Source organism: Lutra lutra, chromosome 4, assembly GCF_902655055.1.
Source record: "Lutra lutra chromosome 4, mLutLut1.2, whole genome shotgun sequence".
NCBI classification, from domain to species: domain Eukaryota; kingdom Metazoa; phylum Chordata; class Mammalia; order Carnivora; family Mustelidae; genus Lutra; species Lutra lutra.
In genome coordinates this window covers 192,738,079-192,764,609 of record NC_062281.1, presented here as the reverse complement: position 1 = coordinate 192,764,609, position 26,531 = coordinate 192,738,079, and the positions used below count along the sequence as shown (strand labels likewise).

At 56.4% G+C, this 26,531-nt stretch overlaps 1 protein-coding gene across 6 annotated transcripts in view; it reads left to right on the top strand.

Annotated features, from left to right (window-relative positions):
- Positions 1 to 26,531, top strand: part of CAMTA1 (calmodulin binding transcription activator 1) — an 826,942-nt gene that overhangs the window by 602,284 nt on the left and 198,127 nt on the right. The window lies entirely within an intron of this gene.

The window sequence follows — 26,531 nt, the reverse complement described above, 5'->3', positions numbered from 1 at the left end:
AGTCCTGCTGCCAGAAACAGATCTTGTGCTCAGTCCCAGAAACGAGGTTGGAGTTTCACCGCTGTTGGGGTGCTGATGGCCTCTTTATGGACAAGAGAGGCAGCCGCCCGTCTGCCACTGTGGCCAGCTAAGACGTGGCCGGGCGTCTGTAGGGGTGAGGATTGCGTCCTGTGATGCCGTGGTGTTGTGCTGTTAGTGTTTCACAACCAGGCTCCATGATAACCAGAAGCCTGATGGGCAGCGTTCGCCAATTTCCATGGTGCAAACACTCCCCCCCAGAGCTGGTTTCGAGATGTCCGTTGGCTTGCAACCTTCTTGAGTATTTGCCAGGTGGGACAAGCTGGACCCCACACACGCCCGCTTTATTGTTTCAGTGTAGCACAGACATGGGGACGGACGTCGGTGTCCCATGCCACAGGGCCTGTTTGGGCCTCTCTGCTCCTTGTCCAAGGCGGAGCCTCCTGCTTCATGGAAGAAAAGGCAGGGTCTCCCTTTTGAGTCTCTTTTTGAGTCTTTTTGAGAGCAAAGGGGGCCTGCTCTGGGCACCTGAGACCCGGCCTCCAGAGTGGTCTCTGTCTGCTTAACTCAAGTGTCCTACAGCATCTGATGAGAGACCTTCCAGTGTCATGCCAACCCAGGCCCCTCCTGTCCCCCGTCCCACACTTGGGAGGATGCAGGTGGACTTTCAGTCAGGGTCATGGCAGTGCCACTTTGGGTCATGGCCCCTGGGTCCCACTTTGATGCTCAGAGTTCCATTCCAAGTGAGCCCAGTCCTTCCTCCTGTCAGGCAGCACCTTCCCGAGGCAAAGTCCTGCCTCGGAGAATCCCACTGCTTGTCTTGCCCGAGGCAGGAGCAGCGCCCTCCCAGCCTTCCCAGCCCACCCCAGCTCTGGGTGGGAATCCCAGCTCCGTCCTCACCCCTTTGGGTTGTGACTTAAACTCTCCTTGCCTGCACAATGGAGACAGTGATGGTACCTGCATAGGAGGGTGGGGAGTGTTGAGAGGAACCAAAGCTCTAACTCCATGAAGTAGCTTGTCATAAGAGCTCAGGAAACGGGAGCTGGTGGCAGGAAGGCTGGATTGTGACACGCAGCCCTCTGTGCCTCCCGCATCCTTCACTTCCCGTGGCATGCCCCTAGGTGGCTGGGGGCTGCTCCCCCATCTCCGGGTTAGCCCACGGAGCAAAGTAGCTGCGGCCACCAGGGCGGGACTGGGTGGCTGGCACTGTGGGTAGTAAGCCTTCACTCAGGGAAGAGCTGCCCCCTCCAGCTCCGGGGCCCAGCAGAACCATAACAGAGCTCTCTGGCAAAAGGAGAAATCCGCGATACCGATCCTGACTTTATCTAAAATTTCAGTGTTTGGTGCATCATGGATTTTTGCGTAATTTTGATTTTTTTTCCCAAAGGCTACAGCAAAATAGCATTTGTCTTGATGGCTGACCATCTGGGTACCCCTTGCATTAAGTGCCCGTGGCCTCACCCCCGGGCCCTGAGCAGCCCGTGCCCACGAGTATTCCTGAAAGGACGATTCAAGAAAACTCGTGGAAAGATTCCACATTCAGATGCCAGAGCCCGAGTGGCCTGGAGCGCACGTGAGGACAGATTCCTCCAGGTCCAGGGCCTGGCTCAGGTTTCCAACCCCTGACTGAGGCTGTTCCAGGGCACTCACAGGGATGCCCCCAGAGGAGGGGTCCAGGCGTTGGCATGTCCTTGGCCTTGACATTCACTGCCTGCCTCCCACCGCCCGGGCTCTCTGTTGAGTCTCGGCTGGAGTGTTCTCAGTTAAGGGCTGCACCCAGACCTGACTCAGGGGCCTCTGAGCCAACCCCGAGCTGTGGCCACTGTCTTTTCTTTTCTTTTCTTTTTTCTTTTTAATTTTAGGTAGTTAACATACAGTGTGCAATACAGGTTTCCAGAATTCAGTTCTGTGGTTCATCACTTAGAAGCAATATCCCGTCTAGCCCATCCCGCACCCACCTCCCTCCAGAGGCCCTCAGTCTGTTCTCTATTGTTGAGTCTCCTATGGCTTGTTTCCCTCTCTCTCTCTCACTCTCTCTTTCTCCCCCTCCTGAATGTTCATCTGTTTTGCTTCTTCAATTCCACATGAGTGAAGGTATGTGGTCTTTGTCTTTCTCTGATTTATTGTGCTTAGCGCGGTAATTCTTGTTCCACATCGTTGCAAGTGGCAAGATTTCATTCTTTTTGATGCCTGAGTAATATTCCCTTATATCTATGATCACTTCTTTATCCGTTCATCAGTCGATGGACACTTGGGCTCTCTGCAGAGTTTGGCTCTTGTTGACACTGCTGCTGTAAACATCAGGGACCACTTTCTTACACCATACACAAAAATAAATTCAGAATGGATGAAAGAACTAAATGTGAGACAGGAAACTGTCAAAATCCTAGAGGAGAACACAGGCAGCAAGCTCTTTGACCTTGGCCATAGCAACTACTTACTAGACACGTCCCCAGAGGCAAAGGAAACAAAAGCAAAAATGAACTACTGGGAATTCATCAAGATAAAAAGCTTTTGCACAGCAAAGGAAACAGTCAACAAAACTAAAAGGCAACCTACTGAGTGGGAGGAAACATGTGCAAATGACAAATCTGATAAAGGATTAGTATTCAAAATTTATAAAGAACATATTAAACGTAACACTCAAAAACCAAAAAATCCAGTTAAGAAATGGGCAGAAGACCTGAATAGACATTTTTTCTAAAGAAGACATCCAGATGGCCAACAGACACATGAAAAGGTGCTCAACATCACTCAGCATCAGGGAAATGCACATCAAAACCATGATGAGATCCCACCTCACACCCGTCAGAATGGCTAAAATTAACAACACAAGAGACAACGGATGTTGGCGAGGATGTGGAGAAAGGGGAAGCCTCTTGCACTGTTGGTGGGAATGCAAGCTGGGGCAGCCACTCTGGAAAACAGTGTGGAGGTTCCTCAAAAAGTTGAAAATAGAACTACCAGTGATCCAGCTAATACACTAATACCCAAAGGATAGAAAAAAAGAGAGAGAGAAATACACATGTGGTCACTTTCCATTACCTCCACGCAGCTCCTCCAGGGAAGGAAAACCACGACAACCTATAGTGAAAGTGTTTTCCCTTTTCCCTGAGACTCGGCCTACCCACCGTCTGACTCTATCGATGCTCATCATTTAGCCCCGGGGGCTACTCAGGAGACCGGGTCTTCCCACTGTCAGATCTGGAGGCCAGCGGCTCTCTGCAGGCTGGGCCCTAGCGCTGGTGTGTCCCAGGCGGGACGGGGTGGGGGCCTGGAGATGCCAGGGATGTGTCCAGAGCCTGGTCCAGCACCCCACTCTCAAAAGAGCCCCACAGCACCCCAGCCTTCATTCCTCAAGCCTGTGGGACCAAAAGGCCCTGGTGTGGGGTTGGAATCAGCCTTTTCTGATTTAGCACCTCAGCCTTTTCCTCCTAGCATTTCTGCCCATGTCATCGCACACACACGTACACGCAGAGACACACACATACATATGCAGACACACACACACACAGACACACACACCCCTTCCTGCCCCTAGTGGAGCCTGACAACCCTGCAGGAGGCCCCAACCTCAGGAGGAGCTGTGCCTCGTCTCTGCCAAGGGAGGGAAGAAGGAGCCCAGGGAAGTCCTCCCTCAAAGAGGAAAACACCCACAGAATGAGTGGTTTCCTCTCTGAGATTTTGTACATTATTTATTGACACTTAGGCTACATTTTTCTCAGAAACTAGCAAGAAAGGCTACTGTGAGTGGAGGGGCGGCCAGTTCTGAAGGGGGACGCTGCTGAGTGATCCCTGAGAGCCCGGCTCCTGTCCGCACCCCTACCTCCCGGCTCCCTGCGGATTCCCAATCGTGCCCGGTGTTTCGGTGTGGGTGTTTGTACAGACAACAGGCAGCGGGGGGGGGGCCGACCAGGGAGGGGGGCGGTCTGGGCAACCCCAGGGAGGAAGGGGGTCCTGCCCAAAACTGCCGAGTCTCTGAGGCTCGGCGGCTGGCAGAAGGGCGCGGGCGAGGGGACACACTGGGCGGGACGGGTGAGGCTCCCACTTCCAAGCCCCCAGGAACACCTGTGCAAACCTCACCCGAGAGTCACAGAGCTTGCAGAGGTGGTGAGAGGTGACCGGAAGGACGCCGGAAGACCCCTCTCCTCCTGCCTCTGGAATGCAAGAGGGCCCTTCTGCCATGGAGGACGGAGGCCCGCCTGTGTCACGCAACTTGTCCAGGGCCAGGTGGAGCCTCGAACCGAATGCCTGGCCCCCCTTCCAGCACCCCATTCCCTGGGCCAGCCACCTTCACCGGGTCCTGTTAGCTCTCCAGTGTCCCGTCAAGTCCTCTGCCTCCTCTCTAGAAGAAGACAGGAGAAGGAAAAGGCTGCCAAGCTCCCCACTGGGCCTGGCCTGGGCCTCTGCCCGGCTCCCATTTGCTTTTGTTTTCCTAGCAGCCTTCTGTCCTGTCAAAAACAACTCCAAACCAGCTCCTGCTGAAGGCTTTGCGGACACAGGAGAACATTTCCCAGTCACACACAGGTTCCACAGTCCACAAACCTGAGATTTCCCCATGAGGAGCAGCTCTCAACTGACACACTTATAGCCCGAAGGCCAGAAAATGTAGCACCAGAGGTCATGGCCCCCCTGACCCAGACCCCAAGGTACCCCCTCCCCCATGGCCCTATGATCCCAATGTCCCCTTCCCTGATGCTCACGCAACCTCATATGGAATGTGTCCAGGGAACTAAAGGGACCCCAGGAAGGCTTGCTCCTGGGGATTTGATCACGCACCGGACCAGCTCTCCTCTTCCGCGGTTGCTGGAAATCAGGCCCAAGTGGACACTTGAGATTTCTTAGTGGGCCTTAGCTTGATCAAAGGGCTTTAGCTTGCCTGCGGCTCCGGGCTGGAAGTCCCCTGTCCTCGTCACTCAGTCAGTGGGGATCAGACCATGTTCTGTTCTGTAGTAACCACGCCATGCACCTGCCCGAGCTCTCCCGGCCCCACCGGACACGGCTTCCACACATGCCCCGGGGGGCTGCGCAGGACGGCAGGCTCCCTGTTGTCTGCAGGGTGGGGGCCGAGTGAAGGAGCTGCTCCCGCCTCCTGGGTGCCGGGACCCGAGGGCTGAAGGGAGGGGAGGCCGTGTGCCACGGGGGCCCACGCCACTTGGCAACTCCTGGTTTTTTTCCCACTGCTGACCCTCCCCCTGCGCCGCCTGGCCGTGTGACCTTGGGCATGTTTCTTAATCTCTTGGATCAGGGGCTTCCCTGGCTACAAATGGGGGATGCGAGACTATCCTGTAGGGACCTTTTCATTTGTGAGATCACTCGCTTACAGCTGGGCACACAGTCGGTGTGGGTCCCTTTGCTCCTGTGTCCACATGAGCTTGTCACAGTCCTTCCCCTTCTCTGGGCCTCAGTCCCTCGTCTGAGAAAAGAAGATATAGATCTGGAGCTGTGTGAGCCTGCCCCGCTCAGTTCTGAGGGTCCGCAGGCTTCCCTCCTCTTCCTTTTCCTCGGCCTCTCCTCTTCCCTCCTCTCACCGCGCTGGGCTCTGCCACCACCTCCCCAAGCTGTCACGTCTACCTCGGTCCTCGGCAGCCTTGTCCGCTCCAGGCCCTGCAGGAACAGCCTCTGGGCTCCCATGCACATAGGAAAACCCTGTAATCTGGGCCCCCTCGGTGCTGGGGCTGACTTGGGGGTTGGCGGTGGCACCCTGCTGTCCCCAAGGCATACTTCTCTTTGTCCGTTCAGCTCATCGGATGGCAAGTTATATAGTACCTTCCAGAAGGGTTCAAATAAGAACAAGAGGTCTTTCATGGGGGCTTTGTGGGGAAGGAAGTAGCCGTCGGGGCCTGGGAAGGCTGGTCTGAGGCAGCACCTAGCGCATGTGCAGGTCAGCCCGTGTTGTGGAATGGGGGAGGGGGCGTGCTAGGTTCTGAGATTGTGTCCGAAATGTGTCAGAGGAGCCAGCCTCCAGGGATGCACACAGGGCATACTCAAGGGTCAGGACCTGTGCCAGGTGCTGGGGCTCAGGGGGAGCCAGGCCGCCAGCGCCCCAGCCTCGGGGAGTTTGCGGTGCAGGTGGCGGCACACGGCGTGCAAGGGGACACACGGGGACCCCGTTCTGCAGAGCAGACTTTCACGTACAAAGACTCTGAGGCAGCACATGGCTTCCCCAGGCAGAGGAGGACCCCCTGCCCACTGGTGCAGCCCCCGACACCCCTCGCCCACCAGGCAGGATGGCTTTCACCCCTGGGGCCCTCAGCTGAGCCCCACGACCCAGAAGAGGTAGGGACACTTATCTGCACCCTGCTCCCTGCCCGGTCTGCCGAGTGGGAGGGACAAGGGTGCTGGTGTCCTCGGCTTACTTTGGGCGGCTCGGCACACGGGGTGACGTCGAGCAGGTACAAGAGGGCGCGCGGGTCCCCGTGAGTCCTCGTGGAAATGTTCACGCGCGCCTGCTGAGCCTCACTGCGCGTCTGGAGGGGAAGCCCCGTCCCAGGCGACTGGCTTCTCCCCCACAAGTGCCCGGGGCCCCGGGAGTGCACGGCTCTTCCCCCAGACCCAGAAACACACCGTCCTCTTAGAAATCTGAGGCCAAGCTTCCCTATCCGCTGCTGGGGCAGTTTTAGGGGCTGGTTTTTGTGCGCGGGTAAGAGTGCAGACAGTTACTGTTCTGGGTGATCTCCAGGAACCCCACAGGCAGCCCCTCGTGATGCCAAAACCGAAACCCCCAAGAGCAGCAGTAAGAGCTGCCCCTTTGCCTGGCGGATAAGTGGCGGGGGACCCGGACACATCCATGCCACAGCGGGTCCATTTCCTGCTGGGGTCGCAGGGGAAGCTGCTGCCCGCGGGGCCTCCTGACCTAGCCACGAGGACCAAGTGCCCGCGTTCCGAGTCAGGCACTCGGACCTGGAGGCGGCCTCCTCGGACACAGCAGGCCAGACAAGCTGCCCTCTTTTTGGGGGGACGCTCTTCCCAAGGAGACCCTGAGCCCTGCAGGCAGAACTAGGACCCCAAAGCAAGTCAGGCCTCTGGTTTTAGAAGCAAATGTATCTCGTCCCTCCGTGCCTGTGTCTGAGCTAAGGGAGAACCCATCGATTCGGCCGCATCCCTCCAGCTCAGGGTTCCTTCTGGGAATGTTATGTGCTTTGGTTTTTGTCTATTTGCAGATAACCCAAGGAAGACTCCTTTTTTTTCTTTCTTTCCCAAAACAAAAAGGAGACTGTAGTGCGTGTTCCACCTACATATCTGAAATCCTCCAAGCTTTTTTTTTTTTTTTTTTTTTAACTTTAACGGCATTTCCGTCCTCATGGCATCCTGAGCCATTGGCCTGTCCACCCCCTGCCCCGCCCGGAGCCCTTCTGCACTTGGCCAGCCCCAGGCAAAGGCAGACCGACTCCCTCCGCCGTCTCTCCTGCTCAGGAAGCTTTCTGGAGGAGGACGCTTTCCCAGTGCTTGTTTATCTTAAGGGCAAAAGTGAGCCTCCCCTCGAACTTGGCGCTTTCATGAGGAATGGAGTTGGAGGATGTCCCCGCCGCTGTCTGGGCAGGGCCGAAAAGAGACCTCGTTTGGGCTCGAGGCGAGCAAGGAGAGACAATGGGCTCCCACGTGTGCGGGCGCTCACCGCTCACCGGTTTGAAATAGGACCTGCCTGCGCGTTGTTTGGGTCATTAGTTAACGGATCTGGGTGGGGAGAAAGGGAGAGACCTAAATAATTACAAACACTTCGGAGGTTTGTTGTTTTTTTTTTTTTCCCACTGACTAAGGTTAAAATGAATAGTGTTGATCCATTGCCCAGGCAGCAGGCTTGTTAAAGGAAATGGTATTTAAAATGATGTTTGAGCCAAAGCAATTTGGCTGCTCCAAGGCGTCCTTTATCTTTTGCTTTCAAGAGGATAATAATGTTTAAAAACGAAGTCACTCATACCATTTCCTGTCGGGAAGCCAGCTCAGTGATGGGCAGCTCTTCCTCTGGGTTTGTTTACGTGCTCCAGGATGGAAGTGCGAGCCTCCGGAGCCCCCTCAACAGTGACGCGCACGTTGTGCTGCTGGTGACTTCCCCGCAGCTGGCTTGAGCTTGGGCGCTGGAGGCTCGTGGCAGCCAGCTGGCCCCAGGGGCTGCGTGGGGGGCTCCGTCTGGGATGCGGCACCCTCCCAGTTGGCTAAGGGACTCCCTCCCCAAAGAGAACATGGTGGGTCACCCCTGTTGAAAGGTGCTGAGCAGGCCCGCGTGGGGAAGGTTATTTCCAGCGTGTCACTGGATTGAGGACAGCTGGGGCGTCCCACTTCCCTTTTAGAGTGTGGGACTCAGACAAGCCGACTTCCCAGTGAGTCTGGAGGAAGGGAAGGAGCTGTCCCAGTACAGCCACTCCGTCCCGGGCTGGGTGGGGCTTACGTGGGCAGTGCCTCCTGTGGTCCAGAGGTCCTCTGCTCAGGTGTGCCCCAGGCCAGGCGGTCTGCCCACCTGCCTCCCCCCCAACAGAAGCCTAAGATAGCCCAGAAGGCAGCAAAGTGGGATGGAAGGAACTTTCCATGGCAGTAAAACGGGGAAGACCACCCCTGCTCCCCAGGGTTGCCCAGCGCCTGCGTAGGACATCTCTGACCTTTGTTTTATTACTCAGAAAGCAAGGCCTCCATGCCCCCGAGGAACAGGTGGGGAAGAGTTTATCCTCAGGGACCACTTCCTGATGCTCTCAGTCTGGCCACAGAAGGAGCCCGTAAAATGTGGGAATGTGAAACAAGGGTGTTTGGGGGAGTCTGTGGTCTTGCTGTGTGTGCTCTGTGCTCAGCTTTGGGGTCACAGGACACCTGGAGGAGAGGGGTGCTACAGAGGCCACAGTGGTGATGGGTGGCTTTGTTCCCCATGTCTGCGTCCCAGGATGCCTGGCACCTCTCGGCCTCTCCTGCTCTGTCTCGTAGGGGATGCTGGCAGCCCCCGCCATCCTCAGACTGAGCGGGATAATTTAGGATGGCCGCTGCTCCCTTGGTGCATTTTAAACACACTTCCAAACTCTGTTCATTTTGCCTTTGATGGGGAGGTGGCCTTCTGGGTTTTTCTTTCAAGAGATGCAGATTTAATGGACTGTGATTTTTCTCCAGATCTGCTGTTTAAAAAAAAAAAAAAAAAAAAGGCAGCATTAAAAAAGCAACTCAGAATTTCTATTTACTCAGGGAAAAAAAAATCTGCTTGCTATTCAGGCCCTAGATTTTCCTGGGAGATTAGTGTACTTGCCTGCCAAGATGTTAGCTAAAGGAAAACACATTTGCTATAGATCAGAAATATTTATCCTTTTCTGGGCAGGAGATCTGAAGAAGAACTTCATCTGAATGTATAGTACCTGGGAATATGAATGAATTCAATCTCCCGAGCCATGGGCATCCTCCAGAAAGGCCGTTAACTGGGCAGGAGTGTTTGATGGGGGCACAGGTAGTCTCTGGGAAGTAGAAGCCAAAAGAGGGGTTGAGCAGGGCTGCTGGGGCGGGGTTGGGGTATATGTCAAGGGTCAAGAGGTCCCAGTCCCAGACAGGGGGTCGGGGGCCAGCCGGAAGGATGACAGCGAGGGTCCTAGAGCGTAGCAGCCTTGGGATAGAGGACCTTGAACTTGCTCTGCCTTGTACATTCTTGGAGCAGGGTCGGGGGCCGAGGCAGGTGGGCGCCTTGGGCTGAAGCCTCTCCTGCTTCTTGGCAAGGAGAAGGGACCTCACCTTGTGTTGAGTTCCGTGCTATTTCCCCAGAAAGGGTGGCCCCCATCTTTTAAAATATTTCAAATGTGTCTGATTCTTCTTTGGTTGCTGGAGAAGACTGACAGCAGCCAGCTCATGAATAATTAAAAATCTAATCATTGTTTCCACCCAGACAGCACGCCTGCATCCCGGTGAGAGACGGGGGACAGAAGTATGCCCACAAACCATTAGTTAGTAACTTTCTTCTTCTGGATCTGTCATCCTTGGTCCTTTTCGGTAGGGTGGTACTCTGGGTTCATTTGACTCCCGCAGTGGTGCTCTGGGTTCTTTGAGGGGAGGGTCAACTTCAGGACATGGCGGGCAGGGAGAGCAATGAATCTTTGGGACGTCAGAGTCGCTTCTAACATCATTTGTCTTCCGGACCCTGTGTTCCACCCGTAGGTGGTTCGCACTGACCGCCAGCCGGCATCGGCCTGCTCGAGCACAGTAGGGCTGGAGTCCAAGGTTGCTGGGGCCTGGACGCATGTCCTCTCACTCCAGGCCCAGCAAGGCCCGGCAGCATGGCAGCGGGGAACATTGCTCCTTCCGATGGAGAAGGATCCACTCGGGAGCCTCCGCGGGCCCCTGGCTGGTGGGGGGCTGTTGAGGGGCAGAGTCCGAATTCAAGGATTTGCCCAGGGGGTTCTGCTAACAAGGATTCTGCTAACCAGAAGCCTATACCCTTTCACGTGGAGCCCCTAGATCTCTTTCAAACAGAATTACTCCCGGAGCTTCTCAAGGATAAACCAGTCCAGGAAAGACTGCAAATCCTGGGAATTTATAGTAGGGGCTGCGTGTTCTCCGTTATCTATTTTGGTCTTGTTCAGAGGGGCCTCTTGGCTATAATTTAATCTCAGGTAGATGAAAGCTGCTTTCCTCTCCCTCCGAACTAAGGAACCACTTCCTCTCTCTCCCCTGGGCCAGGGCCAGCTCTCTGAGCCTCCCCAGGAGCCAGCGGGGCACGGCCCGTACAGAGCTGGCCGTCTGGACCTGCAGGGGCGGCTCAGAGCAACGTGCTGGGCCTTGTCTTTGCTTGGGTCGGCCCCAGACAGCTAGCCTGAATAGGCTGCGGCTTATTTGTACTTGAAAAGCAGCCCACGTGTGGGACGGTGCAGAGAGAGAAAAAGAGGGGTGTGTGTGTGTGTGTGTATGTGTGTGTGTGCGTGCACGCAAGCATGTGTGCGTGTGCATGTGTGCGTGTGTGTGTATGAGAGAGAGAGAGACAGTATCGGGCTGTATGTGGGACGCGTGAGCCCGTGTGCCTGACTTTCCGGGTGTGGGGCGGCCTTGGCACCCTAGTGGCAGCCACCTCCTTGAATGTCACGGCCACAGCAACATTTTCCTGGGAACTGATCCCCGGCATCTGAGTCAGGCCTCATTTGTCTCATGTTGGCCGTAATTAAAAAGTAGGTGGCTCAAGAAATAAAGGCAGCAGGAGAGTGGCATCCCGACCGCAGCCTATTGTCTCCTTTCAAGGAAGATTTGGGGAGGTCATGCCACCCGTGCTCCTGCCTCCCAGAAGGCTGCGGCCCGGCCTTCCTACCAGCGGGCTGAGCCTCCTGTCCGGCAGCATCTCCCAGCGCAGCTGGTCACCTGCCTGGTCAGGTTGGTGCCCTCGATCCGGATGCAGCCCGGGACACTCCATCCAAAGGGTCTGCAGAAACACACTCCTTTCCTGGGTCTAGGCCAAGGAGAAGGTACAGAAGTCACACTGGGCTCAGCCCCCAGGGAATCTAGGGCCAGTCCACCAAGGCCAGTGCCCTTCCTTTCACCCAACAGTAAATCCTTTGTCCTGCTATTCAGAAAGAAGACTTGCCCGAGGCCCCTGGCCTGAAGGGCTCCTTGCTGGAGGAAGGGGTAGCTGGGTATAGCTACTCGGGCTGGAGTAGCAGCCAGAGCCCTCAGCCCCAGGGGACATGGAGACTAACTCCCCAGCCTACCAGTCCAGATGTTGGTCACGGACACTGCACTGTCCCTGAGCGATGTCTGGAGCTGGGAGCCAGCACCCTGCTGCTGGTCAACAGCTCCCCCAGGGATGAGAGCCCAGCCCGTCCCACCTTGATTCTGAACCGCTGCTCTGCCCCTCACTCTTCGGGAAGCTCGGACACTCAGAGCCCATCCCTCAGAGAGTGAGCAGTACCTGGCCCTATGTGACTGTCCACGGTGCCGCGCCCCCCCAACACCCCTCTGTGGGTTCACACTGGCGCATGCTCGGTGTGACGCTAGAGCAGTCATGTCCCACATCGTGCGGGCCTTCCTTTCATATTTCTAATATTCCTTATTAGAATATCATTCCACATTAGAATATCATTGATATGAATCATATCATTGATATAAATCAAATGCTATGAAAGCATATCATGGCTTTCATTTTCTGCTGCATCTTATCTCAAGGGACTTATCTCTTTGGGGACACAACCACACAAAGTCAGAGCCCAGAAGAGAGATATAAGAGAGCTCGCCCATGAGGGTGGGAAGAGCAGAAGACAGCCAGGAACTTGTTCGCCTGGGGAAACTCACTCGGCAGGGGAAACACTAGACAAAGGAAGGTCATTTCATTCCAGAGCATTCACAGAATGGGTCGGTCCTGATGCGCAGGGGCCAGCTGCTAAGGCACAGATGGCCAGAAACCCACGCACGGCCGGGGGACCGGAACCCTGAGGGTGTGGGTTGACCCTCTGGCCAGGCGTCCAGGCTCTGCCCTCGCTCTGCAGCAGCCTCAGGCTCTCGTGTGGCTCGTGGCACCCAGGTGGCTCGCATGCTCGTGGAAGCCCAGCCCCAAACACCACAGCTCCGCGTCTGAGGTCCGGGCCAGCTCCGTGGAAGACGGACAGCTCCTCCGGGCTCCCCGTCCCCCGGCGGCATGCAGGTAGCCCCAGAGAAAAGGAAGGAGAGTCTGCGCTTACTTTGTCTTCTTGAAGCTTTGGGCCAATTGATGCTGCTGGTGGGACGCGGGGACTGTGCCACCTCCGCAGACCCCAGGGATCGTAAGGGCTTCGGACGGGGCGGGTCAGAGCTGGCTGACAAGAGGGGTCCCAGGCAGGGACTCAGAGCCATCCCTGGGGGCGGCCCAGAGCCACCTCATGTGGAGCCCTCGGGAAAGCTGTCTCGGAAGGGGCCTGCCATTACAGCCCTGGGACAAGTGCTGGTGGGGGGGGGCACTGCCAGGGAGCTGGGGACTCTAGCAAGGGAAAGGACGCCCCCCCCACTTCCGTCCCGGAAAACTGCTTCACACTTGCCCTTCCAGCAAGCTGTCGCTCCAGGGCCAACGTCATCCCAGGAAAGAGCAGCAGAGGGCCGGGGGCGGGAGGGAGATTTTCAATTGCTGAGGTGACCTGCAGTGTGGACGGCGGGTCTGATGTGCAAGAGGAGGGGAGGGGCCCGAGAGCAGGGATCTGGTGTGAGATCCAGGCCGGAGGTGCCCTCCCAACCGCAGGTCTGCTTGAGCTGCCCCGTCAGATGTTTCTTGTTTGTCTTCAGGAGCCTCGCTGAAGGCTCCCTTTATGGCCTGCACTCGCTGGGGTGTGGGACTTGGTGGGACAGGGAGCAGACACTGGGCAGTAAACCCTGGAGGCAGGTGTGGAGAGCGGCTGTGTTTAGCAAAGTCAGATTTGTAGATGCCCAGTTACATTTGTATTCCCGATAAACAACAAGTTTAAAAAATAGTGTAAGTATGTTCCACTCGATATTTGGGTTATACTTATACTAAACATGCATTTATCATCTATCCAAAATCCCAGTTGAACAGGTATCCTCTATCTTACCTGGCAAGCCCTCTGGGGTGGGCTTTTCTCTGGGGATCTTTCTGCTTTTTCATCCATTTCAGCCTGACTACGGGTTTGGGGATTATATGGTGGACGACATGCCCTAGAAGCCAGGTTCCTCGGCTGCCTATAGCATCATGGGGGTCCCCACGTCCTACAGAGTCTTCCCTGAGCCCCCGGGGCTCTAGGTAGGGGCCTTTGGGCTCCTGTGCCGGCAGCAAGCTGCAGAGGGGGCCGGGAGGAAGCCCAGGGGTCCTCTCTCTTAGCGGTGGTCCCAAGCCTTTTGGGAGGAGAATGCCAGCAAGGTGGCTGGCAGGTTTCTGCCATAGGTGAGGACATGGGGTACAGCACCGCTGAGACTGCAGCTTACTAGGACAAGTCCAAGGTCAACAGAAGCCTTGGATGGGGGCTGGTAGGACTCACAAAGTGGTCCCCATCCTACCCGTTGGCAGATGGAGGGAAGCAGCCTGGCCCCTTGGAGCCTTAGTTCTAGGCTTCCCTCTGGCCCCCAGCCAAGGAGAAGCCCAAACCGGCTTCTATTGCAAAGAAGTGGCCTTTGAGAAAGTGTGTCCTCTGCCCTGGGAAGGAACATTTGCAGTCAAGTCTGTGCATGGAATTTTTATTCCTCTAATACAGCCTAGGCAGGATTTAGTACACAAGTTCTCCAGAGGAAATGCATTCAATAAAAATTTGATGGGCTCCGGCAGCTCAGCAGAATCTCCTTACGAATTCCAAGTTGTTGGTCCCTGGCTTAGGCAGGAGCCCAGCTACAGTCTGTAAATGGCCTCTTTAGCCGGAGGCCCTCGGCGCAGGACCTGCCCCAGCCCCCGGCTTCCCCAGGTTGGAGAGTCGGGAGCCCCTCGGAGAAGGAGCTAAGCCCCGGGGCTCTGGGGGCGCAGGAGTTGACCCTTGTGAGGAGATGAGGGCGTTGGACACTCAGTGGGGACCGGGTGTGTATGGAGACCTAAGGTCAGCTAAGGAATAGAAATGAGTTGCTGTGGCCAGCGGGGAAGTATAGTAACTGTTCGTTTATTATCTTCGGACACTCCTCGTTACTCAGCGCTCAGAAAAGAGCTTGGGGCTGAAGACAGGTGCGTGGTCCCGGCTCAGGCATCCCGGGGGGAAATGCGTGCTAAGGGCTAAGCTTGCTGCTGGGGTTCAACTCCCCTCTCTATTCTCGGCTCTTAGCTCTGGCCTGGCACGGCAAGTACCAGGTGGCGTTGGACAGAAGAGAGCCGTGCGGTGGGACCTGAGAGATTGGGGAGAGCCTGCTCCCCACCCTCTGACTTGTTAGGAACCTTCAAGCACGACCCAGTAGCCCACTTCATCCTGGTGAAACAGCACCAGGTCCTTGGAAAAATGCTCCCAAGTTCAGCAGCCACCACGGGGACGTGTCTGGGACAAGAGCGCACGCCCACGGCATGGAGGCCCTTCCCGTCCATGTGTCTGCCACAGAAAATGTAGGTGGACAAGAGGAAGGGCAAGCCAAAGGGTGTGTTTGCAGAGTGGCTCTCGGGCCCTGGTGCAGAAGGGCAACGACCAGCCGTGCATCCCAGAGAATACCACTGGCCCAGGAGAGTTGGCCTTCCTCTCCCTTCAGACCAGCCCTGAACACCACCCTCACCCATGGCTCCCAGAGGGCAGATCATGAGGACAGCTCATGGCAAGGATATAGAAGTGGGTTCTAAGCTCGGATCTGGCACCTACTGGGCAGCCACCAGCAAAGAATTTGACTCTCCTCAGCCCACTTATGCACCTATGAGCATCCCCCGGGGCCACGTTTGCAAAGATCTAGCTGACAGCCCACTCTAGAAGCTGTACCCAGTGGTCAGCAAAACCCAAAGCCGTAGACCATCCTAGGCTTTCCCTGTGGCTCTGGAGAACCGTGCCACCTTTCTCTCTTGTGGCGGATTCCCCTCTCTACCAGGGTCCGGAGTGGCTCACGGTCACTTAGGCACGCGTTCATCAGAGGATGAGGGAGGCTGGCCTGTTGGCTGTTCAGGTCATTGTGGCAACACCTCCCATCCACGTGCCCTACAGATGGGATGCATCCAGGCCTTTTCGGGCCCCCTCCCCTGAGCCACCTCTGTCTGCCCCACTGTGTATCTGGGGGTACAAAGCCATGGAGGGGGCCGCCACAGCTTCTCTTGGCCCGAGGAACCTCCAGATGTGGCTCCTGGGTAGCCTGGAGTGGGGAGTGTGAGGCTTACCAGCTGTCCTGCTTCCCTGTTGCCTGGGCTTGGTCTCCAACTTGACAACCTGGGTTAGGGCCAGGGGCACCTAGATTGTACTGCTCAGCCTCAGTCAAATAGCACGCACCCCACACGCCCCTGCTCACAGTTCCCTTCAGAAATGTATCTGGTCCCTCCGCTAGCTAGCTCCAACATCTGGCCCCTCAGGTTTCCAGATGTTCACAGGCTTGCGCGAGGTTGACCCCACTTGCTCGACCTGCAGGAGGGAGAAAGAGGTGGGATGTACCACAGGATGGTCCGCATGTCTGCAGCAGAGGGTGAGCGGAGTCAAGAACTTTCCAGAGTGGTGATCCTCCATCTCTTTCCTGCCCCAGCATGTAGAACGCAGTGCTCTGTGCCCGGTAGGAATTTTGGGGCTGATCACTTCAGGGGCCAGACCACACTCTCCTAGGGGACATGAGATCCCACGGTGACATGGCTATCCTTTCTCAGAATGGCATGCCCAGCTACCCCAAGCCCAGCTTCAGGATCACTGGCGGAGGCTCAGTATGGCTCCTGGCCTCCTGCCCGGGTCTGCAGGACACACACCTGCTTGCCTCCTGGGACATGCATGATTCCCATGATTCACCGGGAGACCAGACATGTATGAACACACACTCAGGTGCACACCCACTTACCTGGCCACACACACATAGGAACACCACTGATGCTCACACGTCCCCCTGCACATACGCACAGCCGAAGCCCCCAGCCCACTAGCGAGATCCCCATCCACCTCGGGCTCCTGCAGCCCAGACAGCTGGTGGTCCCAGAGGAAGGCTTGGGTGGTCCCCTGGCTCCTGGGCCTCCTCAGGAGGTAGGGACTCCCTCTGGTCTCTGAGGCCTGCTGTGGACACTGTGGTTGCCGGGTTCGTCTCGGGGGGGGGGGTCTCCCAGGAAGCAGGCACTGGGTGCAAAACTGGAACGAGGCCAGGCAAAGCGGGATGACTGGTCACTACAGGCAGGCCAAGCACTGGAGAGGAGGGAAGCTGGATGGGCCAGAAGACAGCGCACCTGCAGACGGGCAGGAGAAGTCTTGACTGACAACCTGGGAACGTCCTTGGGCCAAGGGTGGGGGATTCCACAGAGCCTTGTCCTGCTCAGTCTGGACCCGGTTGTCTGCCAGGCCCCACATCCATTCCTGGGGGTCCTGAGAGGCTGGAGGCATGTCCCAGTCCCTCCTGAACCTGGCATCCCGCCCCAGTGCCCAGGGCCCCCCAGGAAGCGGCAGGCAGGGGTGTGAGGTGGTGACAGGTGTGCAAAGGGCAGCAGTGAAGCCTGACAGAGGTCCCAGCAGGCACCTGGCCCTGTGGGCGCTTCCCCTGAGTCACCTGCCCTGGCCCTCCCCGTCCAGTGAAGGGACTTCTCAGGTGACAGGATCTGCCAGCTGCCTGCCTGGCCTCCATGCTCCCGAGCAGAAGAGACTCTGGTGGGACGTGTTGTGTCACATCATGTCAGTGGGAAGCAAACAGACCAGACCAGGGGCGCGGAGAGGGAGGAAACCCACCAAAGAGAAAGCCGAGTTAGACTCCTATGCCCTTTGTGGCCTCCCTGGTCCTGCTGGCCTTTGTTGTCAGGATCTGGGGCAGAAATGGGATGAATGTTCCCAAAACCAAAGAAAATACTTCCAAGTGCTTTTGAGGGGCAGTGGGGGTGGGGGCTGTGTCCCAGGCGAATAGGGTCCTGAGCTGAGGGGGGAGGTGAACACACCCCTAGCAGCACCGGCGTCCCCAACACACACACACCAGCTCACCCTGCTCACACACACACACTCCCAGACACACGCCCACTCACCCATATGGTCCCATGCCACTCACACACCTACACTCATCACCTTTCACACTCACTCTACTCGTGTGCTCACACACAGTCTCATGCTTATACACTCACATACCCGTTGCCTTCACACTTGGTAGCACACACCCACAGTCACTCACACACATTCTATACAGTCGCCTTTCACATCCTCACACACGTGTGTGCACACATGCGTCTTCTCGCAGTGATACACGTGCACACACACTGCGCCTTCCACCTGCCCTTGCACACATGCTCACACACACCCTCTCACATCCCACTCACATGCTCACACGTGCTCATGGGCACCCACACACAGCCTTTCTCACACCCTCGCGCACACTCTCGCACAGTGCTAGCTCACGGGGCTGGAGGGGCACGAGCCAGCCCCGGGTCTAGCGAAGCCGTTTGCTCCCCCCGAGCAGCACTTAGCTCCACTTCCTCTTTTTCTCGCCTTTGGCGCTGGAAAACCCCAAACATTCCCAGGAGGGAAAATAGGCCCGTTATTACCTCGTGGGCTTAGAACACCACATCGCAGTAATTGAAAGTGGCTCGACTCGAATTGCATTTTCTGAGGAGCCGTGAGAGGCAGGCGTGCGGGAGGGAGGGAGGGGGGTGGAGGGCGGCTTTGAGGGCTGACACTGAGCAGGCACGGCGCACCGGCCCTCAGCAGAGGTCCAGTCCCCAGAGTCCCGCGCCCACCCCTGGAAGGGCAGGACTTTGGCACGTACCCCATGAAGAGCCTTGGAGCCCTGGGCGGACCCGCCTGTCACCTGTGCCAGCCTCCTGAAAGCTTCATCCTGGGAAGGGTCTTCCTCCTCTCCCTGCAGGTCACACCATGGCACACAGCGGCCGTTCAGCAAGTGTTTGTCGACCGAGTGCTAGTCCCTGTCTCAGGGCCTTTGCTCGCCACCACGCCCACCGGCACCTGTTCCTTCCAATCCATGCAGTGCTGGGAAGCGCCCAGCCATCTTCCAGACAGGGAGCTGAGCTCCGTACTTACTCTCTCAGAGTATCTGCCAACAGTCGTGGGAGGTAGGAAGCAGTGGCACCGTCCTGTAGCAGATGGGGAAGCTGGAGGTCAGAGCCGACGCCCCTGACCCAAGAGGAAGTGGGACTGGCCTTGGACCGGGGTCTCCGGCCCAGCTCGGCTCTGAGGCCTACGGGATGCTCCCCGTGGCCTGCACTGCGCCAGGACCATGGCTCCCAAGACCCCCTGCAGACTTCTGTCCTGGCCGTGGTCAGCCCCTGGTGGATGCCAGCCATGGGGAAAGGGCACTACCTCCCCATCTGAAATGAGAGTCCTCGGGAAGCTGGGACGAGGCCTGCTGTGGTCTGGAAAAGCGTCCTCAAAATGTCTGTGACTTCAGCAGTTAGTTTGAAACTGCACAGGGCATTAAAGAAGACTAGCGGAAGGGGCGTGACTTGAAATGGGTGGGAAATGCTGCTTTAGTACCTTTATGCATCCATGGGTATGGACCCCCCCATGAAATCCAAGCTCCTAGAGTCTCCCGTGGGTCCCCTGCAGCTAGCACTGCGCCCAGCTCATGGCAAAGGCTCAGAAAATGCTTGTTGAGTGGAACTGAGGAATGAGGAGGGGCGGGAGGGAGGGAGGTTGGGAGACACCCAGGACCCGGAGCAGGTGGGAATGTCAGGGGACATCCATCCCTAGCCCCCAGTAAAGAAGGAGGTTGTCGTATTGTGGTGTCCCCCAGGTCCCTATCTCTCTCCCGATTTCTGCTACGGGCTCAGTGGATGAGTAAGAAAGTGGGAGTGGCGGGGGGGGGGGGCTTCCAGAGGGTCAATAGAGTGTTAGGGAACAAGATGACCTTGACCTGAGACGGCAGCTAAGTGCCGTGGGGGGCACGGAGCAGGAGGACCCTTGGCCGTGTCTGACACGCACTCCCTCCTGGCTGCCGTGTTGCGGGTCCCTCCCAGGCAGGAGAAAGGAGAGCAGCCGCGAATGAGGCTTGTCCGGGGGCTGCTGAGCCCAGTGGAACAGGGGGCCCCAGAGTGAGTTGGTGATAAGCTTGTGTCCCTTGGAGAGCAAACAGTCTGCTCCCCTTGCCACTGTCCTGGTGTACGCCGCAGCGTGCTGGAAACTTCGTAGAAACACGTCTGGTCCATCAGATGGGTGCACTTTAGTTCACCCCACCGCCCGCCCGCTCTCCCCAGTCCTCACGCAAAAACACAATGGAAACCAAACGCAGGGGCATCCGGCTGGACGACAGGGTTCCAGGCCTCCTCCCGTGCCGGGCGTCACTGGGGGGCCGGAGGGACACCAGGATTCAGGGTAGAGACCAAACACTGTGACACCAATTTGATTTCTGAACCTCTGGCCTCAATAGACTTTATCGTCTGTGGACACTTGTACCATTTTTTCTCCTCCTGGTTTACTCTGTATCTGGATTATCGTCTGTAAGTTTCAAAATGGCCCAGGATCCCTGAGTGGTTTATAAATTAGGGCTGTATCCTGGGAGCCCCCAGTAATGCTGATATATTTTAGGTGGTGTCAGAGTTTCCATTATCAACCCCATTTCTCAGAGGTTTACAGCTTGGCCATAAAAATGCCCGAGGCCCGAGGCTTGGACTGGACCACGGGCAGCTGCCTGAGTCCCTTCCCAGTGTCCAGGCAGGGACGTCCAGGCAGGGACATCTGGCTGGCGTGCCCCAGAACAAAGGCTGGGGTGGGAGGGTGTCACGCCTTAACGGGAGGGGAAGGGAAGGGCCTCGGTCCTGCAGGCCACCAAGCCGGGTGCTCCAAGCGGCTGCCCAAGCCAGGTTGTTACAAGTTAGCGATGCCAGTCCTCTGGACAGGAGGGCTGCCCGTGGGGAAAATGCGTGCCTGCCTGGGAGTCTCCTGGGCTGACAATCAATCTGCCCCAGAAATGCCCCCTCCAAAGCCCTTTGGGTGCCCTTTTGGCAAGCCCACGGACCCGGAGACCAGACAGACCCCTCTCAGACCGCCGTCCATGCAAGGAAGCGTAGGGCTCAATGTCACACTCCTGTTTCCACTAAAGCACTGGTTATAGAGTCAGGAGACCAGCAGTTCCCAGACCCAGGGAGCTCATAAAGGAACGCTAGTGCCGGCCTCCCCGCCCCCTGCAATGGACCAGATTGGTCTGGGGCCGTCTAAACAGTCAACAGTCCTTGGGCCAAGCCCCAGGCTGGTATCAGGGGACAGCTCAGTGCTGGGGTCAGACCCTGAAATCATCAGGCGTTGATTTCTCCACCCACTCTGTCCCCTGAACCTGGTCAGGCCCCTTCTCGTCCTGGGGCCCCGGGCCTCTGGGACCTATTTCGAGACTGGGGGGCCAGCGGCTATCCTGGTCCCTGAGCGCCACTTCTCAGAGGGACCCCCTTCTAAACCTTCTCCCAAGAGCCACAGGGACGGAGCCCAGGTGGCAGAGAGCCTGCATTGTTATCTCCCAATTTCTTCTGAGGCTCCCGGGTTTCGGGCCCAGACGTGGGAGTCACGGGCTGGCCTGGATAAACAGAACCACATTTGGGGACTGCCCATCTCTGAGCCTGGCTATGACTCAGGCAGGGACTCCTGCCCTCAAAGAGCCAAGGCCTATCCTCAGCCGGCTGCCCACCCAGGAGGGCTCTTTCCCTCCGTTCGTTCACTCGGAAGTGTTCACTGAGCACCTGCTCCACGCGGTGGCTGGCCTGGGATCAGGAGTGAGCCAAAGACCAAAGTGGACCAAAGGCCTTGCCCCCAGCCTCCCAAGCAAGGGGACAGCACTGAACAGCAGACAGGAGAAGAAGTCACACAGCCCAGGGGAGATACTCAGTGCCGTGGGAAAGAAACAGCAAGGTGGAATAAGGAGGCCATGAGGAGGGTCCCGCAAGGAGGACCCATTTCGAGGTCTGACGGGTGGCGAGGGCAGAGTTCTGCGGCAGTGCCGCTGTGTAACAAACAGCCTGGGAGTCTCCAGGGCTGACTGGAACAGGTATTTCCATCATAACGGCTGTGGTCCCGTGGACCTCCTTCCAGGGCCTGGCCCCAGTGGCAGCTCACTGGGGAACCTTGTCTGTACCCACTGCACTGGCCGACACAAGTCCCACTGCGGGGCAGCGTTAGCAGCAGGGGAAATGGAGAGGGGAGAGAGAGACGCTTGCTGCTCAGAGCGCCATCTCCGCATTGCACCACAAGGAGCCCTGTGGGAGCAAAGCCTGGGAGGCTGGGGAGGGTGTGTATGTGGTAGGGGAGGGGGCAACAGATAGCAGGAAAAGCATGCAGGTAAAGGGAACAGACTGTGCCAAGGCTTCAAGGGTGGTGCTTGGCCTCATCATGGCAGGAAGCAGTGCAGCAGGGTAGGGGGAATGTTCTAGAAGGGAAGATGGTGGCAGCCCCGTGAGAACCTTTTCTGAGTGGAATGGGACTACTGGGGGCTTCGAGTGACTTATGTTCTAATACCGCCTGCTGGTGTCTTCATCAGAGGGAGACTCGGAGGACAAGGAGGTGGAAGCGGGGGGCCAGGCTGGGAGTGCTTCCATGACCCAGGTGTGAGAAAATGGCAGGTCCGAGGTGGAGCTGTGGGGTGGAAAGAAGGGGCCAATTCCAAACAGATTCTGAGGCATAGCTGCGGGGTCTACTGGACAACCAGTCGTGGGGTTAGAGACAGGGAAGCTTCCGGGCTGCCCACAGGGGTCTTGCCAACTGTCGTGGTCACAGGGGCTGCTGGGACATCAAGTTGATGAAGCTTGTAGATGTGGGGAGAAGCTGCTCCAGGCGTCTCTCTACCTTCTGCTGCTTTGCTGACAGTCTTGAGTGTCCCCCATCTTGTGAAGGATCACCTTGACCTCTGCCTTCACCTTCACTTGCCTTCTCCTTGTGTACATCTGGCCTGGATTTCTCCTTCTTATACAGACACCAGTCCTGTGGGATCAGGGGCCCATCTTGGTCCAGTATGACCTCACCTTGTCCAGTGACATGTGCAGGGACCCTATATTCCCAAGGAAGATCATGCCGTGAACTAAATAATGGTGTCTCCCCCAGATTCCTATGTTAGAGCCCTAACACCCCCCCCCCCCGCCCCGTCCCGTGTGATGCTGTTTGGAGGCAGGGCCTCTGATAGGTGATTAGATGAGCTCAGGAGGGCAGGGCCCGCCACCCCATGATGGGATTAGTGTCCTTAGAAGAAGGGTAAGAAACATAAGATCTCTCTCAACCTTGTGAGGATACAGAAAGAGGATCTTCACCAGGAACCAAATTTGCCAGCACCCTGACCTTGGACTTGGGGCCTCCAGAACTATTGAGAGATGCATGTCTGCTGTTTAAGCCCCCTGGCAGAGTGACCAAGTTAGTCACATCCTGAGGTACTGGTGACTTTGACGTGTGTACTTGGGGGGTGGGGCACATTCAAGTGAGGGGGACTCCTCATAGGTCCCCATCTGACTCTCACCCCAGGCTTAGGGGGTCTTATCCCAGCTCCCCAGGTGAGGGAGGGAGCTTGGGATTCACCTGGGACATCAGGCTCTTCAAGCCAGCCCCCAGCAGGAACACCAGAGGCAGCCGGAGGCTCCCGAAAGGATGAACACACGTGGCTAAAGGCTGCCGTTCTCCTATCGTCTCCCTCAGCACTGAGCACCTAGCGTGTGCCACGCACCCCAGAGAATTTGAGAGTCCTGGGGTCAGGGAAAAGGATGGAGGGTGGCCCCTGGAAAGACCTTGAGGGACAGGAGAAATGTGGGACAGGTAAGGGGTAAAAAGGATGGGGGAAAGAAGGGGCTCTTCGCTTGGAAACAAGGGTCTGGGGCACGCAAGTGGGCCGAGAGCTGTCACCAAAGACAGGGCTGCGAAGGGCCCGTAAGTGGAGGGCAGCCACTGTCCCACCAGGGCCCCCGGGGTGCAGATCCAACAGCTAGCTACAGGTTCTAGGGCTTCTGAGGCTGGTCCGCATGGGACCCTTGGGGCTCCCTCCCTGTTAGCCGCAGAGCCCACCACTTGAGGTGCGTGACTGAGATTCAAGACGGACCTGGAGGAAACACCGAAGGAGAAGACCTCGGTTACTTTCTGCTTGACTCAGAGAGCACACATGGGTCTTTGCAGGATCCCTCCACCTGAGATCAGGTCTCCTTACGGCATCACTCTGGGTGGGGGCAGTTCTCTGGCTCTGGCAGTTCCTTGCTCTCCTGAGGGAGGGTTGCTCAAGACATCAGGGAAGGCAGGCCATGGAGCGGCATCTAAAGCATAGACCGGGGGCCAGAACGCCTGATTCCCCCGAGCGCTACCATTTTCCTGCTGTGTGATTTTGGGTGAGACCCTTAATGTCTCTTTGCCGCTGTGTCCTTCTGGGCTACATATGTGTGTACTGAGCGCAGAGCTCGGCACCTATCTCAAGAGCTCCGTAGCGGGGGGCCGCGGGGGATTCAGTCAGGGCTTTGCGCTGCAGGACCCTTGCCGGGATGTCATGCTGCCCCTTCGCAAGGACGACTTCTCCCTTGTGCCTTGTTCCACCCAGCCAGCTCATCCTGAAGTGAGAGGCGCCAGCGGACAAGAGGGAACTCCCAACCAACTCTCCCTTTGCCCCTGCCCAGCTACCCCTCGTGGGAACCCCAGACAGCCCTCACTCCACTTTTGCCCAGGATCTGCAGGTCTGCTGAGTGACCCCAGGCTCTTGCCCTTCCCGGAGACTCGATGGGTCCAGAGGAATGACAGGTCCCAACTAAGTGTCTGCCTGATCCCAGCCTCTGAGCAGGAACAGCCCGTGTGGAGAGACTGTGGGGCCTGGTGGCTCAGGCCCAGGGGCTCAGGGCCTCACCCTCCCTGGGGCCGCCTTCCAAGCTTGAGGGGCGGAAACGCCGCTCCCTGGCCACCTTGCGGGGGACTGGGAATGCGTGATGCTTTTCGAGTCTCTGCTCCTTAACACAGAGCTGTAGACTGCATCACAGAGGGGTTTTGTTTGGAACTTAAAACACTTGCTCAGATTAATGACCAAAAATGTCAGATGTGTCCACAGCTAATTATTCATTAGATGCTTAATTAGTGTGGGATGATCATGACATTTTAATGTTATTAATTTTTATACCGTAATAGGATTTAAATGGTTCTACTGTCCCGAAGCCTCACGTTAGAATTGCACTGGAATTGGGGGCTAGGAGGAGGTAGGGGCTGTGGGGGCAGCTGGTGGTGGCCAGGCAGCTCCCTGGCCAAGATCCAGAGCCCACACACACCTTTTTGGGCCTAGGAGAACCTTCCTGCAGGCCGCCACGCTTCCTTTTCAGAGCTGGACCCTTCTGATGGCTGGGCTAGCAGCAGAAGCTGCTGGAATGGGAGAAAGGGTAAACCAGATGGCTCCCCTCGGCTCCTTCCTGCTCAGATGTTTCTGGAGTCTCTGTTCCTCATTGCCTCACCCTGAGATGGGAGGAAATCCAGCGAACCATCCTAAGAGCCCCACGAGGAGAGGGAGAAGAGACGGGGCGGCCCAGGACCGCCTGCTCCCATCCCCCGCAGTCCAGAGAAAAGGACCCACTCAAAGGAAGCCATTGCCTATTTTTAGATGAATTCCTTTAGAAAGGAGCCCTGTCGGCTGGGGACGGGCATCTATGCGCTGGACACTCCACAGTCTCTTCTCCGTAGAGCGGATGCAGCTCTATTATTAGTTTCTAATTATGAAAATCATCTGTGCCCCTGCATTAAAATCCAACCATAGGAAAAGCAGAAAGCTAATAGAAATCATATGAGATCCCACCATCCAGATAGGATAACTCTTAACATTTTTAGTGTATGAATTTCCAAGCTATTTTCAGGCACACGACTATGTGGACTTTTAAAAATATATATACTCATATTTTATAGTGTTATCTTGTCATCTGCTTTCCTCCCTCCCCCCACTAAACAGCATCTTGTGAGCAATGTTTCAGGCTAATGGATATGGATCTGCATGAATCTTTTTAATGGCTACATTATATTCTAGTCCACAAATGCGCCATAATTTCTTTAACTGGTCTCCGGTAGTTGGCCATTTGATTATGTGTAATTCTTTGTCATTTTTCACAGTTAACGACTGGGGCTCCTCTGATAATGCTTTTTCTGTTGGTCTGGCTGTACCCTCGGGACAGATTTCTAGAGATGAAACCGTTGGGTCCCAGGGGACTTCTTGATGGTAGGAAAAGCTGTGAGTTTACTTCTACTTGGGACTTGGCCAAGTGTTCTGATTTCCCTAAAGCTGTTCTCCCACCTGTGAAATGGGTATAATAGCACTGTTCTTCTGAGTTGTGGCAAAGACGGTGGGACTTGGCACAGAGCCTGGCGCTTTGTAGGTACTTCTAAAGGTTATCTCCTCATCTGCAGACATTACATGCATCAGTTCACAGAACACCTTAGTGTGTTTTATCTCTTCTAATCGTATTATCTTAAGGGAAGAATAAATACAAAGCCTATGCAGGCTTAAGACATGGTTGGGGACTCTGGTCAAGCTGATACTGAGAACAGGCACTTTCTGGGGTTTGTCCCTGAGCTTTCAAGGCCAAAGACACCTAGGGCCACTGCGGCACGGTTCCACATGCCTTATCCCTCCTGCCCCCCATCGGAGAGAGAAATATGGTATTCGTTCAGTCCCAGGACCTCCTTTCTATCGATGAGGCCCATCCCGAAATGGATAGGGGAGTCCAAACAGAGGTTTGAGCCAAGATCCTATAAAAAGAAGTCCTGGCGTGGAAGGTGGAGGTCCTAGCCCAGCTCTATGTGCCCATGACTCTGGTCCAACACTGGAGCCACTTCTGAGCTCGAGCCTCCTTGAGATACTCTCCTGGAGAGGAGGGCTGGGACACAAAAAAGCTTCTCTGGGGTCTTGAGAAGGCACTGGGCAGTCATAGCAAGTGTGTGTGTTTTTTTTTTTTTAGGAAGAACATGTCAGGAATGGGGAGGCCATGGGCAATTCCCAGGGCTGGTGGTAGACTCTCTTTCTTATGCATCTCGAAAAAAAAATCTGATAAAATGAAGCTGGTAGTAAGACCCCCAGACCTCTAGGAGCCCCCTCCAGAGATGTAGCTATGC